We start from the raw sequence: 17,674 nt of genomic DNA on the forward strand, positions 1-17,674 counted from the left end.
CTATAACAAACCCAAAGCTCGTACAAGAGAGGAAATTATAAAGATCAGAGCAGAAATCAATGCAATGGAGACTAAGAGAACGATACAAAAAAAATTAATGAATCAAAGAGTTGGTTTTTCAAAAGAATAAATAAAATCGATAAACCCTTAGCCAACCTTAACTGAACAAAGGAAAGAAAAGGATCAAATTCATGCAATTAAGATTGAAAAAGGTGAAGTCACAACAGACCCAGCAGAAATCCAGAGCATCAATACCTACTTCGAGAACCCGCACTCTAATAAAATGGAAAACACAGAAGAAATGGACAGATTCCTAGATACATATGAATAGCCAAACTTAAGTGAAGAAGATATAGAAATTCTAAACACCCCAATTACAATGAGTGAAATTGAGAATGTAATAAAAATTTTTTTTTTATTATTATTATTATTTATTATTATTATACAACAAAGAAAAGCTCAAAGTTTGTTCTTAAAGTATAAATGTAACATTTTTCCCACGTCATTGTATTTAAACAGAAAACACACTTCATATAAAATTTAATTGGGTCAAAAAAATTTTAATTGGGTCAAAAATCCCTAAAAGGCTGGGGATTTAGCTCAGTGGTTCCGCCGCCTGCCTTGCTAGTGCAAGGTCCTGAGTTCAATCCTCAGTACCAAAAAAAAAAAATTACTAAGAGGTTAAAAGTGACAAGGGGGGCTAAGGCTTTAGCTCAGTGGTGCTGCCGCCTGCCCCACAAGCACGAGGTCCTGAGTTTGATCCCCAATACCAAGAAAAGTGACAAGGAATTTAATATTTGTCAAAACCATTAAGTTCAGTGGCTCTGAACCTGCCTGGCAAGCTCAAGGTCCTGAGTTCAATTCCCAGTACCAGAAAAAACAATTAAGTTCCATAAGACTTATTATAGTTAAAAGCAGGAAAATTCCTGCCACTGACCACTACTCTAGGAATGGAAATTAGCATGTATTAACTGTGACTTAGAACCACCTGTTTTAACAATAAAGATAACTGCATACATCCAACTGGCTATTCTTGAGACTTCACAGTCTGCGACACACATCTCTCACATCTGCTGAAAACACTCCAAGAACTGACCCAGAGGAAAAGCCTGACTCATTTCAGAGTAAATACTGGCTTTGAACCACACAGTGCTGGGGTATTGCTGAGCTTCACCTTCCAACCCCGCCTGCTTCCTACACTGGTTCTGGAAAGGCTGAAGATGGGCTGGCACCTCTGACAATGTCACAAATATAGTCCCACAGACATGGGGTACCAGGACCACAGCGATATATGTTCTTGTGTGATGCCCCCTCGCCCTGGTTTTTCTGAACTGGCCGTGAAACACTGTGAAAACTGAAATACCTGTCTCAGGTTTGGGTGCCTCTGTCCTTAAGAACAGCCCTTGCCTTTTTCTTGCAGCCTTGTCAGTAGGTCAGCAGAAAGCATGGGCATCATGGGGTGTTTTTGCATCAGTTGAGTTTTAAAAATGAACTTTACTACTTAAAAAAAAAAGTTACTTTAAAGCTTTGTTTAAAAAATAAAGTTTTTTTTTGAGGCAGGAGGATCACCACGAGTTTGAGGCCAACCTGGGCTACATAATGAGTTCAAGGCCAGCCTGGACTACACAGCAAGACTCTGTCTCAAGAAAAGGAAAAAAGAGCTGGGGATTTAGCTCAGTGGTTTCACTGCCTGCTGTACAAGTGCAAGGACCCAAGTTTGATCCCTGGTACCAAAAAAAAAAAAAAAAAAAAGAATAGACAGTATTTTTAATTTCTGCTCAAAAATTAAAATAAAGAATACAGTTGTGGGAGTGATTTAAAAAGGAGGGAATGAAGTATACAATTATTTTTCTTATTTTAAAATTGATATAAAACTGTAAAATACTTATTTCCCTTTGGAGATTTTACTTCTGGAATCACAATAGCATCACCAGCTCCCCTCAGTGCTCTCCCACCCATCCATCAAACGTCAACATGGTGTGTCTGAGCCTGGGCTGCCTGGCCTCCTCCAGTGGCCTGGGCCCTAGAGCGTGATAGCAGCCGTGTTCCTCCACCCCACCCTGGGGGAGGACCAGGCTGTTGCAAGGTCCCACTTCAGGGAGCTGAGCAGTTTGTGAATGCTTTCGTTGCTTTCTCACCCAGAGCTGTGCAGGGCCAGGTCCCAGTGCAGCCTGAGAGAGGCTGCCAGAGGGCATGCCCTGTATCTGGGGAATGTGTGAGGCTCCAAAGCCCCCTCAATGACACTGTCGGCCCCCTCGACACTCTCCCTCTCACCAGGATGGAAGTTCTGCAGGTCGTAGGCAGCTGGCAAGCTGTAGTGGCTGGTGGTGCTGTCTGTGGACTGGCCAGAGCTCCCAGAGATGTGGCTGCTTCGGACAGTGTTGTTCCTCTGGTTGGCAGGCTTGACAGTGACAGTGAGGTTGTGGCTATTGGCCATCATCATGTCTGTGACTTGATCAAATGTCTTCCCAGCCACCTCGAGCCTGTTCACCTCTAAGACTTTGTCATTCACACCCAGCAGCCTGGTACTCTCTGCAAGACCCCAAGCACCATTCAGGAAATAAAGATGCCTGGAACCCTCTCTAGCCCATGCTGGGTCACCCACACACTTCTGCTGTCGTGGATGTAGAAGCTCAGTGGCTCCTCAAAGCCAGGTCTATAGAGCCCCACTCTCCCATGCATCTTGGGGAGGATGTCCACGTCACTGATGGAGGACACTGGCCGGAAGTCGTGTGGCCATTGATGTCAAGGTGGTGTGCCGGCATAGACCCTCGTCCCTCAGAGTCCCCAGCACCTTCTTTTTCCTTGACAGGGTGCCTGCCCCAAAGCTGCAGTGGTCTTCCCTTCTTGAAGACCAGTGAGCAGTTTCCAGAAGCAGTGAGTCCTGGTTGCTGTCTGTGCCAGGACTGCTTTCTCTCAGGCAAGTTCCTCTGCCTAGAGCACATCAAAATATGCCTTCTTGGGATGGGGATTTAGTTCAGTGGTTCCACTGCCTGCCTCACAAGCACAAGGTCCCGAGTTCAATCCCCAGTACCAGCCTTGCAGAGGTTGTCATCATTGTGGATGGGCAGCAGGTCCCCATGCACATCTGCATAGCCAGTGGTCACTTCGGTGTTGGAGATGTGCTGGGTGTGCACCACCAACTGGTAGAAATCTTCAAACTTCCCGGGTTTATAACGACCAAGGAGAGCCTTCAGAATTCGGCCCCAAACTTGCTCTTGACCTGCTCTGCACCGCAGTAGTAGAAGGAAGCGCAGGGTCTGAGACTTATGCAAACTCAGGTTCATAGTTTCGGCCCCTCTCAGCCTCACCTTTGCCTTAGGTGGCAGGGGCCGCAGAAAGGACCTAGAGGGGGACATTCCCCACTGCCCTCACCAGCCTCTGGCCTGCACTTGCTCCAATATGGGGCTGCTCCCTGTGTGGCGGCCAGAGCTGGGTAGACCCAGTACCTGGAGAACTCCAGGGCTGCACCAGAGAGGAGCAGAGGAGCAGAGGAGCAGAGGATGCCACCTCCCCTACCCTCGCCCCCTTAAACAACTTTTTTCTGAGACAGGGTCTCACTATGTAGTTCAGGTTAGCCTAAAACTCACTCTGTACAGCCCAGGCTGCATTTGAACTCAGGATCTTCCTGCTTCAGCCTCCCAAGTGCTGGGATTGCAAATATCCACCACCAAGTTCATCTTCCTGGCTTTTTGGGTTTGCTGTTGTTGTTGTTGTTGTTTGGTTTTCTGATTTGGTGGGGATTTGTTGTTTTTTTGAGACAAGATCTCAAGTAGTTCATCCTGGCCTCAACCTCCCAAGTACTGGGTTTCTGGGCACATTTTTGGTGTTTTTGTTTGTTTGTTTGTTTTTTATTACTGGGGATTGAACTTGGGACCTTGTGCTTACTAGGCAGGCGAAAAACCACTGAGCTAAATCCCCACCGCTCTGGGCTCAATTTTAAAATGCATATGTTTAAATTACAGGTTAGTGGTCTCTAAAATAAGATGTCTAAGTAAGTAAGTAAATAAATAAATAAATAAAATAAGATGTCCCCGATGTCTTAAAAATAATGTTTAAGGGCTGGGGATTTAGCTCAGTGGTTCTGCTGCCTGCCTCACAAGCACAAGGTCCTGAATTCGATCCCCAGTACCAAAAAAAGAAAATAAAACAATGTTTAAACCAGGTATGGTGGTACACACCTATAATCCCAGCACTTGGGGAGAGCAAGGAGGACGGTGAGTTTCAGGCCAGCCTGAGCTACAAAGTGAGTTTGAGTTTGAGGCCAGATTGTGATACAAAAAGAAGAGAGAGGAGAGAAGAGAGAGAGGAAAGAGGGAAAAAGAGGGAAGGAGGGAGGGAGAGAGGCAGAGAGAAAGAGAGAGAGGGGCCAAGAAAATATAGTCACCTTAACCTCAACAAAGGTCACTTTGTTTAAATTTTTTTTTTTTTTTTTTTTTAGCTGTAGCAAAATCTCCTGGGAACACCACTCCCGCCCCCACTCCGCCCACCCAGCTCCAGTAGTCCCCTCTGTGCCCCTCCACTGAGCTCCACCTGACCACGAGTGAGCCATACTGAACCAGAGCGGCTCACATGAAGCCCTGGTCCCCCTGCAGGGCAGTGAGGCCCCTGGAAGCTCGCTTCAGAGATCACCAGTTAGCTTCCGTGGTTTTCCTGCACAGTGGGAGAGCTCATCCCATGAGGTGTCCAAGGTGACCTTGCGACCCTTCATGTTGCTGTGCTCGCTCTGCAGGCTGTAGACCTGTGTGGCTTCCAGCTCAGTTGCCCCAATGCGATCCCCAGCAAAGACCAGAAGAGAGATGGTAAGGATGGTGCTGGTGGTGCCCAGCTCATTCCTGAAAGGTCACTGTGGGCTGGCTGGGGCCCACGGAGGGCCACGGATCCTGTAAGTCTCTCCAGACCTGGGGAGGGTCTGCTCCCTCCCCCTTCCTCCCACACCTGGGCAGCAAGAGCCCAGCACTGCCCCCTATTACCACCCCCATAGGCCTTGCCAGCTCTTTCCCCTGGGACAGATACATCTTGACAGATGCAATTTAGCAAGCTATCCTTGGCCACAAGCATCCAATTACAAGTTTAAAAAGCCACTTTTCAAGGAATAACTATTTAGGCTCTGGGTCAAAGGGAATGGGACATAGGATAATTCGTCTTTACAGAAATAAAAGTGAGACAATGCCATGCAACAGGAAAACTAAAAGATCTTGCCAGGCATGGGGTGCACTGTTGTAATTCTAGCACTTGGGAGGCTGAGGCAGGAGGATCGAGAGTTCAAGGCCAGCCTGGGTTACATAGTAAGACCATGTCTTAAAAAAAAACCAAACCAGGGCCGGGGATTTAGCTCAGTGGTTCCACCGCCTGCTTCGCAAGCACAAGGACTGAGTTCGATCCCCAGTACCAAAAAACAACAACAACAACAAAAAACAAACCAACCCAAACCAAACCCACCAACAAAAACTAGGAGATCTCAGAGTTCCAGGTCAGCAGTTTACAGTATTTCTGGGCCTCATTTTCTTATCTGTACTAGGTTTTAAGTAGACCAGTGGCTGTCAGTTAGTAGTTAGAAAACCTATAGTTCCATCAGTGTTCCTCAGTGGCCCCTAACCTGGGAGTGGAGTGAGCAGAGAAAGGACAGGAGGAAAGGAACAGAAGCCCACCCTACTTTAAGCAGGACACCTCTGCGGCTATCTGCTTCTGTGTGACTAGGTAATCACAGAGGCGACCAGACAGCCCCTAGCCTGGGAAATGTACTAAGGGCAGACTCTTGTTGTGCAGACTTCTGAGGGCCCGGATGTAAGCTACCAGTCCTCTTGTGAAAAGTTGGATTGGAGCTGTGTGTGTGTGTGTGTGTGCGTGTGTGTGTGTGTGTGTGTGTGTGTGAACGTGTGTGTGAGGCATTTAAAAAGCAGTTCGGATTTCTGCCCTTTGGATGTATAAACACGGCGGGCACAGAATATCCTCCATCCCTCTTTTAAGATCCATTGCCCTGCTCTGTGGTGGGCATCATGTGGGCAGAGCTCCGAGTTCCCACTCCCAGCAGAGGCCAGCAGGCAGCCACAAGAAAGACTGAGTTCCAGAGTCTGCCTGCTGGAGAGGAATTTGGGGGAGGGGAAAAAAGGAAAAAAAAAGACATACTCCTAGGATGAGAAGCTTAGAGTTGTTTAGTTTTACTGTTGAAAGGCATGTGACTGTATTTTGGGCTCCTGTACAGTAGAAGTACATGTGACATATAGACTGTGTAGTACATAACAGGTACTCATCTACTCAGTGGAATAGAAGAATGAGAGCTTCAAAATAAGAATGAGCTCTGGGTAACTCCATCTTAGAGTATAAGGGTTCCTCTGTTAAAAACATAGGATGAGGGCCAGGAATTTAGCTCAGTGGTACCAGTGCCTACCTGCCAAGTGCAAGGTCCTGAGTTCGATTTCCGGTACCGGAAAAAAACAAACACATAAAAACCCACATATGATGGCTGTCCACATGCAGATTGAACCCAGACCCATATCTCTCACCATGTACTAAACAAAAATAAAATGGATCAAAGATCTACATGTTAAACCAGAAACAACATACTGGAAGACAAGATAGGCAAAACTCTTGAAGTCATAGGTGAAGGCAAGGCCTTTCTGAGCAGAACGGGTTGCACAAGAAACAGTTCCGAGAATCAACAAATGGGGTCATATTAAATTAAGAAGCTTCTGCACAGCAAAAGAAACAGCCAACAGAGTGAAAAGACAACCTACAGAATGAGAAAAAAAATTTGCCAGCATTTCCTCAGAGGACTCATCTAGATTATATAAAGAACTAAAAAAAATTAGGTCCTCCAAATAAAAGACTCAATAAAAAAAATGGGCAACTGAAATGAATAGACACTCCTCAGAAGAAGAAGTACAAATGGCCAATACATAAAAAGATGTTCAACTTCACTGGCCATTAGAGACATGAAGATTAAAACAACACTGAAATTCCTTCTCAACTAAAAAAGAATAGCCATCATCAAGAAATCAAATAATAACAAATCCTGGTGAGGTTTCAGGGGGAAAAGAAACTCTTCTATATTGTTGGTGGGAATGTAAGCTAGTACAACCAATATGGAAATCAATATGGAGATTCCTCAAAAAACTAAAATTAGAAATTTGATTTGACTCAGCTATTGCCCTTCTAGGGGAGAGGGAGGGAGGGAGGGAGAGAGAGAGAGAGATGTCATATTAAAGTGATACACAAATACCCATGTTTATAGCAGCACAATTCATAATAGCAAATCTCAGAAGTGGCCCATATATTCATCAACAGATGAATAGATTAAGAAAAGGTGGCCGGGGATTTAGCTCTGTGGTTTCGCTGCCTGCTGCGCAAGCGCAAGGACCAGAGTTCGATCCCCCATACCAAAAAAAACAAAAACAAAAACGTGCTATTTATACACCATGGAGTACTACTCTGCCATAAAGAAGACCAAAAGACTTGAGTCATTTCTAGGAAAATGGATGCACTTTGAGACAACAATGCTAACTGAAATAAATCAGACACACAAACAAAAATAACACATTTTTTCTTATATGAGAAATCCAGAGTAAAAATACAGAGCAAAATAAAAGACAGATAATAGGAAGTAGAGAAACAGACCTTTTTTTTTTTCTTTGAGATAGATCATTTTCAAAAAGAAAGAGGATCTGGGCTGGGGATTTAGCCGAGTGGGTCCATCGCCTGCCTTGCATGCGCAAGGACCCGAGTTCGATCCCCGGTAGCAAAAAAAAAAAAAAAGAGAGAAAGAAAGAAAGAGGATCAACAGATGAAGGGGGAAGGAGGGGAAGGATAAAGGATGAAAAAAGGAATTGGGATGTGTTATGTGCGTGGACCAACTCCACACAAGGAATGTAAACAGTGTGTACTGCACAATGTGCTAATAAGACAAAATAATTTAAAAAAGCACCCAAGGGAAAAAACCCAACTTCATGCTAAAAGCAGCGAGTGAGTCCACATGAGAAGTCTCTGTCCTCTGAGGTCGGTGAGTGTGGATGCATCTCCCCTCACAAGGTGTTGGACAGCCGTCAAGGACTGTCAGGAAAGGCTGCCAGCCCCGAGCAAGAGGAGAGGCTGGGGAAGAAGAGTAGAAATACATATTTCAAATAATGTATGCTTCTGTATTTTCGCACTTTCTTTTCTTTATGGTTCAACAAGCTCAAAGAAAGAATTAGTTGAGTTAATGCTACAATGTAAGCCTCTGGACTTTTAGAAACCATTTTATTTTGAAGTAATTATAAATCCACAGGAAGTTCAACAACTAGCACAGACACTTCCTGTATACCCTTTAACCATAGGTATATTATTTAAGTGTAAATCCAGTAAAATAGTTTTCAATCACTTTATTTAATTATTCTTCTGGATTGTTGATTACTTTAGATGTTGGGAACCAACAGGCAACTGATCACATTTAAAATGGTATCTCAAGCTCAGTGCAGTGGTGCACACATGCCTGTAATCCAGCACTGGGGAAACTGAGGCAGGAGGATTGTGGATGTTAGTCTCAGACCAACCTGAGCTACATGAAACCCTGCCTCAAAATAATAAATAACAATAAAAAAGTATTTCAGACACACTTGTGATTAAGGAGTAAAGTGGAAGTTGGTACCTAAAATAAGTCAATGCTCTATCTTTAATAGGATAAGCTTTCAGAAGAAGGCCACTCAGTAGGGAAACTATAGAAGATAAAAGGTTATATTACTCCATTATTTCAAAATGTTCAGTCTTCTTTAGTAGTTAAAGCTATCTACCTGGGTTTCCCAAGGTAACCACTAGAGGGCACTCAGGTCTTTATTGCCTGAGGAAAAGGCTGGCGGATTCCTCCAGAAACCAGAGATCTGGTTTAATGTTATACCTCTAGTAAGATGCTTTCACCTTGTGTCTGTTGGATGATTGAAGAATGGGGTTGTTTGTTTGTTTGTTTGTTTGTTTTGAGGCAGGGTCTCACTGTGCAGTTCAGGCTGGCCTTGAACTCACTAAGTAGCCCAGGCTGACCTCAAACTTGCAGCAATCCTCCTGCCTCAGCCTCCTGAGTGCTGGGATCACAGGTGTGCACCACCACACCCGACCAGAATGGGTTTGTTTTAATGATGAAATCTGATCCTTTTGAATTCCCAAATATCCATGTTAATTATTATTATTACACAGATAATACTAAAATAACTCCAAGAGAATGAGAAAACAAGTCACAGACTGAGAGAAAATGTTTACAGAAGATATATCTAATAGGAGACTATTACCCAAAATATTTAAAGACCTCTTGAAACTCAACAGTAAGAAAATAAACAACATGATTTAAAAATGGGCAAAGGATCTGAACAGACACCTTAAAAAGAAGATAAATAGCTGGCAAATAAGTATGGTATATTAGAAGATGTTCCACATAAAATGTCATTAGGAAAAATGTCAATTAAAACAAGGAGATATGCTGCACACCTTTTGGAATCATCAAAATTCAAGACACTGACAACACCAGATGTTGGTGAAAATGGAGAGCAACTGAGAATCTCCTTGCTGGTGGACATAAAAAATTACATGGCCACTCTGGAAGACAGGTGTTTACAAAACTAAAAGTGGTCTTACCATACCATCCATTCTGTGGTCGTCCTCCTTGGGATTCACGCTAATGAGCTGAACTTCCATCCACAAAAACCTGCACAGTATTTGGAGCAGCTCTGTTCATAACTGTCAAGATGCCCTTCGGTAGTTGAGTGGATAAAGGAACTGTGGTACACCCAGCCAGTGGACCATTAGTCAGCACTAAAAACAAATGAGAAGAAATCAAGGCACCTTAAATACATCCTCCTAAGTGAAAGAAGCCAATCCAAAGGCTACATTCTGTATGATTCCAACTACAGCATATTAAATTATGGAAAAGGCAAAACTATACAGACAGTAGACAAGATCAATGTTTGCCAGGGTTAGGAAAAAGGGAGGAATGAATGGGGGAGCATAGAGGATTTTTGTTCTTTCTCTTTGTTATTTATTATCATTATTATTATTATTATTATATATTTTTGAGACAGGGTCTCATTGTATGTAGTTCAGAGTGGCCTTGAACTCACTATATAGCCCAGGCTGGCTTCAAACTTGTGGCAATCCTCCTGCCTCAGCCTCCTGAGTGCTGGGATCACAGGCCTGCACCACCAGTCCTGATTGTTTTTAATTTATCTTTTTATGGCTGTTTTTTTCCTCTTTTTTGTGAGCACAGAGAACTTTTAGGGCAATAAAACCATTCTGGGTGATATTATAATAATGGGTACATGTTATGATGTGTTCGTTAAAACCTACAGAATGTACAGAGGGGAGAGGGAACCCTTGGTAAACTGTGGACTTCGGTGATAATGATGTGTTAGTGTGGGTTCCTCAGCTGTAGCAACGACTCCAGCCTGGTGTGGAATGTGGATGTGGGGGGCAGTGGTCATATGGGTTATCTCTGTGCTTTCAGCTCAATGTGACTGTGAACCTAAAGCTGATTGTAAAAATAAAGTCTAGGCTGGGCATCTGGCCTGTAATCCTGAGGAAGGATTCCAAGTTTGATCTCAGCCTGAGCAAATTAGCAATTCAGGGAGATCTTTTCTTAAAATAAAAAACAGCTGAGGATGTAGCTCAATGCAAAGATCCTGGGTTTGATCTCAGTACTGCAAGATGAAAACAAAGTTGATTTTTAGGCCAGACATGGTGGCACACACCTGTAATTCCATCACTGGGGGCAGAGGCTGGAGGATCACTGCAGGATGGAGGCCAGCCTGGGCTACATAGTGAGGGAGGCCAGTCTGAACCACAAAGCAAGACCCAGCCTCAAAAACAAAGCTGATTTTTAAAAATCCAGTATCATTCCCCGTTATTCATCTTATTCTTTGAATCAGTCAGCTATTTAATTATACCTCTTTCCAGGAGATGACTTACAGTGATCAGGACTCTTAATCTTAAACACTCTTTTCTGTATTCACATTGATTGCCTGAATCAAAATGCCATATACACCTATTTTTCTGGTGGCCTTGAACTAACCCTCTGAGCCACCTGCCACAGAGCAAAGCTTGCTCTTTCTCACCTTTCATAAATAGTGTACAAAATAGAACTATCATTTTCGCTGCAAGAAATAACTTGAACTTCACTAGGAATAAATCAGTATGTGCTTCAGATGCAGCAAGTCCATCTGGAAAGAAAGTAGTATTTGCTGAAGACCCAGCATAAGTCAGGCATTTGCGGGGCTTTAACACACTCATCTCCTGTCCAGCCCTGTGATCCTTTTCCACCTCAGGCTGGGCCAGCGGAAGTTACCTAAGGGCATGCAGCTAGCTGGGCTGGGGGTGGGGGCAGAAAGAAGCAGACCCAGCTATTTCTGGCTCTTTGAGCTTTTTTTCAGGAAACCACCCTAATCTGTATTCAAGCCCCCTGCCATGGTTTTCCTTGGCACTTCGTGGGGGCTGTACTCCACAGTGGGGTTAATTTTCAGTTACTCCCAATTTTCTACATTTTTGAAATTTGCCTGATACTTGCTGTGGACTTTCTGCTCTTATGAAACTGTCCAGAACAAAAGTAATAGAGGTTTTAACCTCTTTAAAAACAAATGTTTAAAAGAAAAAAAACAAAAAACAAACATTTAAAAAAATTGTTTTGGTTTGAGTTAGACAGTAGGAGAGGGAGGCTGAGGAAGGGCAGTGGGGAAAGCTAGATTTTACCCTGTGTACTTGTGTGATTTTTGACTATTTTATGATTAGAGTGAATTCATGTGTCACTTTTGTAATAGGCGAGGAGAGAAGTAGCTTTCTAGGCAAATACAATGTAGAAAGAGCCACAGTGCCATATATTCTATTTCATATATATATATATATAAATTTGAAGATAAAGCCCTCTTTTGAGAGGAAAAAAGAGAACCAAGGTTTCATTTCAATGGAAATTGGTTCTCTTTGTCCCTCACACCCTACACACAGAAACACAAACAAAAGCCTCTCATTGTTTCCTGTGACGGAACAACTGATGACTAAGTGGCTGAATAAATCATCTGGAGTTAGCCAAACTTCATTCCCAGCCATTTGACACCATGTAGGGAATACTATGTCGGAAATGTGCAGCTGTTAAAATCTCCACCACCCCCACTGAAAAATCAGGGGATCTGAGGAATAAGAAGGAGAAAATACTGCTCTAAATGAAATGCCCCATGTAAACAGCTACTCCACTAATCTGAGGGTGAAAATGTACACCCTTTTCCCTCTCCAAAACTCTAGCACGGGCTGTTTTCATAATAGATTGAAGGCAAAATTCTTAAAACTTCCAGCGCTCAATGTGCCAATGAGAGCCTGTGGAATTCAGTCACTGTACTATAAGACCTGCTAAAGGAAGGTCTGTACCAGCCAACCCGAGTATCCAGGGGTTCATTTGGTAGCCATGAAGGGCTCGATAATCCCACCCTGATGATTCAGATCTGCTGAGCAGAGTTCACCGAAGGGCAGAGAAGCAGACTCGAGAATCAGCACACGCTGCCTCCTTCCTCTGTTCCTTGTGCTGCTTTCAAAGTATGAGCTTGAACACCTGTAACCCCAGCACACTCGGGAGGCTGAAGCAGGAGGATCGAAGTGAGTTCGAGGCCAGCCTGAACTACATAGGGAGACCCTGTCTCAAAAAAAAAAAAAAAAAAAAAATCAAAGTGTGAGCTTGAAGGCTGTATCTATCCTAATCATTCTGGCAAAAATTTCTTTGTGAGGTGACAAGAGGTCCCCAAATCTCTTTTCAGCCTTCAGCAGTTAGTACCCTACTTTGCCCTGCTCATATGCCCTGAATAATCAGGAACACTTTCTTTTTTTTCCGCCTCTCTAATCTTTTAAAAATTATTTGAGTTACTGTTAGGCTAATTGCTCATAAACATTTATTTTTATTTATTTATTTTTGGTACTGAGGATCGAACTCGGGTCCTGGCGCTTGCGCAGCAGGCAGCGAAACCACTGAGCTAAATCCCCGGCATCATAAACATTTATTTAGTTACATATTTTTTCAGTACTGGAGGTTGAACTCAGGGCTTTTGCACTGAGCTACATCCCAGCCCTTTTTTTTACCTTTTCGTTTTGAGACAAGGTCTTGCTAAATCACTAAGTTGCCTAGACTGGGCTTCAACTCACCATGCTTCTGCCTCAGCCTCCCAGAGTTCTGGGATTACAGGTGTGCAGCCTCAACCTACTTTTCTTTTCTTTTTTTTTTTTTTGTGGAACTGAGGATTGTTCTCAGGACCTGTGGTTGCCAGGCAGGTGCTGGTGCCACTGAGCTAAACCTCCCGCCCCTTCAACCCACTCTTCATCAGCGTTTAAACTGTGTGTATGAGATCCACTTAACAAGTTGAATAAATGTGCTGCAGTCATTTATGATTATATTACATTTACCACTTTGATGTTTTTCCTTCATTCTCTTGGCTCTTAATACTTTTGGTAACTCTTTTTTTCCAGTTTCTTGATTCATTGATTTAGGCTGTCTCTTTTCTTTTCTTTCCTTTTCTTTCTTTCTTTCTCTTTTCTTTTCTTTCTCTTTTTTCTTCCTTTCTTCTTTTTAAAATAGTTTTTAAAACTTATTTTACATAACAAGAAGTAGAGGGGTGGGTGGGCGGTTTGGAGTTGGTTAATTCAGTGGCTCAATGTTGTCAAGGGCACGGATTCTTTCCGCTTGTTCCCTGGCCATCCCAACCGAATTGGCTTTGACTCCAGCTTGTCCCTTCCTGCTCTCCTCCTTGACTTCTCTTCCTGAGGCTCACTCTTGAATTCCAGGCCCCACCCCAGTGCCCGCACCTACTCGGATTCCTCACTAGAAGCTGAGGCCTGGGGCTCTGCCCACCAGCCTGGCCCCACCCTGCACCTCCCAAGGGCCATCTGATAACTCCAGCTGGCGGAGCTTCTGGCTCTGTCTCAGGAATTAATTCACATCTCCAATTAAAAACCACGAGCAGCTCAGGAGTGGGATTCACTGAGTTTGCCTCATTCCCTGGGGACCTCCTTCCTTGCCTGCCTCCTGGAACACCACACTCGCCTGCTTCTCCTGAGGCCTGCTAATCTCCCAAAGTTCAGACCAGCGCTGCTCAGGGAGGATCCCTCTGGGAAGTCTTCCATTGGGTGGCTTCTCCTCACCTCTCCGAGGAGGACTCTCGCTTACCTAGGAAGAAATTAAGGTTCCCATCTCCAGCCACATCAGCCATGTCACCTGGGATCTGAATGTTTTGTCATTGTATTGAATTGAATGCTCCCTAAACTGAATGCTTCCTTCCCTATTTGCCCACAGCTGTCCCTGTGTAAATGCTGTTAACATTTATTATTCTATTTAAATATTATTTAAAGCTAAGAACTGAAAAAGAGTGGAATTATATTCAGTACAAGCTACTTTTTTCTTTTTAAAGTATATGTAGCAAAAATGATCATGAACACTTGGTATAGGTGCACGCCTATAATCTTGGCATTCAGGAGGCTGAGGTAGGAGGATCACCATGAATTCAAGGCCAGCATGGGCTACATAGTGACTTCAAGGCCAGACTGAACTATATAGCGAGAGCCTGTCTCAAAAATACAAGAACCCTGGGCTGGAGATTTAGCTCAGTGGCGCTGCTGCCTGCCTCACAAGCCCAAGGTCCCGAGTTCGATCATAGGTACCAAAAAAAAAAAAGAATCAAAACAAAAAGATGATGAACAATTGCTGGGGTCTGTACTTGGCAATAAAAATAAAAGTTGGGATGACAGGAACAGCCCCAGCCAGCCTCAAAGGGAGAAGCACTGAATTTCAGAAGTGATTAGATGAGACATGACAATTAAATGCAATGTATAATCTTTTCCTTTTTTCCTTTTGGATCTTGAAGTTAAATTAAAAACTATAAAGGGTATTATTAGGATAATTGGGAAATCTGAATATGGAAAATTTTAATGCATTAATGTTAAATTTCCTAAATGAGATACTTATTTTATGTTTATGTAGGAGAAATGTTCCTAAGAGATACATGCTGAAATATTACAGTGTCTTCAAGTAACTCCTAAATGGTTCAGTAAAAAGTGTTTTAAAGAGGAAGAGCCAAGTGTGGCGGCACATACCTGTAATCCCAGCACTTGAGAGGCTGAGGCAGGAGGATTGCCACAAGGCCTAGGTTAGCCTGGGCTACATAGTGAGATCCTGTCTTAGAAAAAAAAACAAAACCAAAGAGGAAACAAATGTAGTGAAACCTGAGTAACATACAGTGTTAGTTGTATTACTTGTAACTTTATTTATTCATTATTTATTTTTTGGTGGTACTGGAGATTGAACCCAGAGAGTGCTGAACTACTGAACTACCTCCCCAGAATTAAAAATTTCTTTTACATTTTGAGACAAGATTTCACTGGGTTGCCCAGACTGGTCTATAGCTTGGAATCCCACGTAGCTGGGATATATATATATATATATATATATATATATATATATGCTTGGTTTTATTTTTATTTATTTATTTTTTTGGTACCAGGGATCGAACTCGGGTCCTTCCGCTTGGGAGGCAGGCAGCGGAACCACTGAGCTAAATCCCTGACTCTTGGCTTTAATTTTTTTAAAAATTTCTATTAGTACATATTTGCCATACATAACTGAACTGACTTTTTTTTTTTCCGGTATCGGGAATCGAATTAAGGACCTTGTGCTTGCCAGGTAGGCGCGGCGCCACTGAGCTACATCCCTGGCCCTTGGCTTTCATTTTTTGTGTTTGAAAATTTTCAAAATAAGAGTTGGGGGAAAGCTATAACAGGTGCAGACGATCGCTCCTTGAGTAAGGACTGTGTGCACGTGCGCCTGCACGGGTGGATGTATCCAGCGGTGTCGTTTTAAGTTTATATTTAGAATCTTTGGAGGCGTAATCATTCAAGAAAGCAGATGAGGTCACTGCCCATTTAAAACTCTCACTAACAGACCCAGGGGGTCTGGCACGTGGCTTCTGAGGGCAGGGGCTGAACCAGCCCCTCTCTGACGCCTGCACCCCTTGTCCAGGGTGCTTTGGGGGATACAGTGGCGGCTCGTGGCCCCCAGTTCCACGGTGGCCACCCACGCACAGGCAGGGCCCGCTCATCTGTTTCTGCCTGTCTGTCGGGCAGGGTTGTCACTGGGAGGTGGGAGGTGACACATTCGTCCTGCCAGGTGGCCGGTTCGGTCCTAAGCTTCACACACATCAACTTAGTCCATCCGCACAGCCTCCTGGTGAGGGGGGAAAGTATCGTCCCCATCTCTGAATGAGCGAAGGAAATTCACAGTTGGTTAAAGTTTTACTGAGTCACACAGCTGGTACGTGACGGAGCCGCGCGGTTTTTCCACTAGGGAAGAAAACCCAGCATGTGTTCAGAGTTGGTCGCGGGGCCCCACACTGCCCTGGCTTACCACACGCAAATCCTACTTCCTCACAGAGCGATCAGCCGCCTGGTGGGGAACTGGCCCCGAGAGCCTCTTACCTGTCGCTGTGGGCAGGGGCGCTGGGCCTCTGAGACCTGCGGGCTTCCGGTGCTCCCCACAGTGGTACTGAAGCGAGTGATCCAGGCTCGCCTCCTTCTTAGACAGTTAGGAGGGGCCCTGCTGGGGCAGCTGCCCTTCGGGTGGAAATCGTTTGATCATTGCTTTCTTAGTTTTTGTTAGGCTGGAGCAATCTTTTTTTTGTTAAGAAAGTGACTCCGAATTTACTTCCTGAATTTTAATTATCTTGCTTTCTGTAGCTAATCTTCCAGATCTAGTAGTCCTTCCTTTTGTTGTTGCTGTTGTTGAGACAAGGTCTCGATATGTAGTTCAGGCTGGCCTCAAACTTGCAGCAATCCTCCTGCCTCAGCCTCCTGAGTTCTGGGATTACAGGTGTGTGCCACCATGCCCAGCTTTATATGTTTTAAAAGGTGATTGGATCATGGAGCGCAATGCTCCTAAGCGAGTGGATTAATCAGGAGTAGCTGGATGCGCCCTCGGAAGGTGAGGCATGGTCAGAAGAGGTGGGCTACTAGGGGCTACCCAGGAAAAGTATATTTCTGTCAATGGCTCTATCCTTCTCTCTCTGCTAGCTGGTGAGCAGCTATCTTCTGTCAGCCTTTTCACCGTACTGTTTCTTGGAGCCAGCCAACCATGGATTAAACCTGCTGGAAGCTGTGAGACAAAATAAACCTCTTCTCCTTAAAGTTGTAGGTGTCAGGTATTTTGCCCCAGTGATAAGAAAGCTGTCTAAACAGAAAATTGGTACCAGAAATGGTACCAGAAGCCTTTGGAACTGGTTTGCAGGAGTTTGGAAAAGTTTAGAGATTTTGGCTAGAGAAACCCTAAAATGCTGTAAGCAGAGATTGATGAGAAATTCTTCCAGAGCTCAAAAACACAAAATGCTGCCTGGTGTGGTGGCACACACCTGTAATCCCAGCACAGGAGGCTGAGGTGGGAGGATCGCTCTGAGTTCAAGGCCAGCTTGCATTACATAGCGAGACCCTGTCTCAAAAAAACAAAAAAAGGAGGGGCTGGGGATTTAGCTCAGTGGCACCATCCCTGCCTTGAAAGTACAAAGTCCTGAGTTCAATCCCCAGTACAAAAAAAGTTACTCTTTTTAGCAACCATGCTCCTCCTGGGACCCAATTTAACAGGCACTTCATTTGTCGCTGCCAGCAAATTTTGTTGTCATTTAACTTTGCTTTTTGGTCCCGATTTTTA

General features: G+C 44.0%; 1 pseudogene; it reads right to left on the reverse strand.

The window, feature by feature from the left end:
* Nucleotides 1-1,940: 1,940 nt before the first annotated feature.
* LOC101706013 (partitioning defective 6 homolog gamma pseudogene) lies at nt 1,941-3,287 on the reverse strand (annotated as a pseudogene).
* Nucleotides 3,288-17,674: the final 14,387 nt, after the last annotated feature.

This window comes from Heterocephalus glaber, unplaced genomic scaffold (assembly GCF_053883595.1).
Source record: "Heterocephalus glaber isolate CG9 unplaced genomic scaffold, H.glaber_assembly_v1.0 deba00001662, whole genome shotgun sequence".
Classification (NCBI taxonomy): Eukaryota; Metazoa; Chordata; class Mammalia; order Rodentia; family Bathyergidae; genus Heterocephalus; species Heterocephalus glaber.